Raw genomic sequence first — 492 nt, 5'->3', positions numbered from 1 at the left:
TCCAAATTCGAAAATTTGCACGAATCCAATACTTTCTTCTATGTATTAGATATGGAAGAAAGTAAAAAGATCGCAAACCAGTCAGCTAGTACCTTTCTTGCGGGAAAAAGTATACGAAGAAATATTTAATTCCCATTATTAGCTCGCAAAATGTTCAAATTAAGTTTTGCATGATAGCACTGCACAGAATAAACTAGTATGTTGTGGCCATCACGAAACTTTCTTCTATATTTTTCTTTTTTTTTTTTTTTTTTTTCTGATCCCTCCCCATGCTTGACGAGGAAGCAATATTCCCAACAAAAACAAAATGACACATGCAAAAACTTGACGACTATCCCAATGTCTGAATTATTGCAAAAGCAAAGCAAAGAGCGAAAATTGAAAGTTATTTTAAAAGCCTTGCTTGAATGAATTACAAATATTTTATTTGTTAACAAACATAAGATGGCAACAGTTAAAAATTTTAAATCATTGAGATAATATTTCCTATCA

Source organism: Uloborus diversus, chromosome 1 (genome assembly GCF_026930045.1).
Source record: "Uloborus diversus isolate 005 chromosome 1, Udiv.v.3.1, whole genome shotgun sequence".
In the NCBI taxonomy this organism is placed as follows: Eukaryota; Metazoa; Arthropoda; class Arachnida; order Araneae; family Uloboridae; genus Uloborus; species Uloborus diversus.
This window is presented reverse-complemented; position numbering follows the sequence as displayed.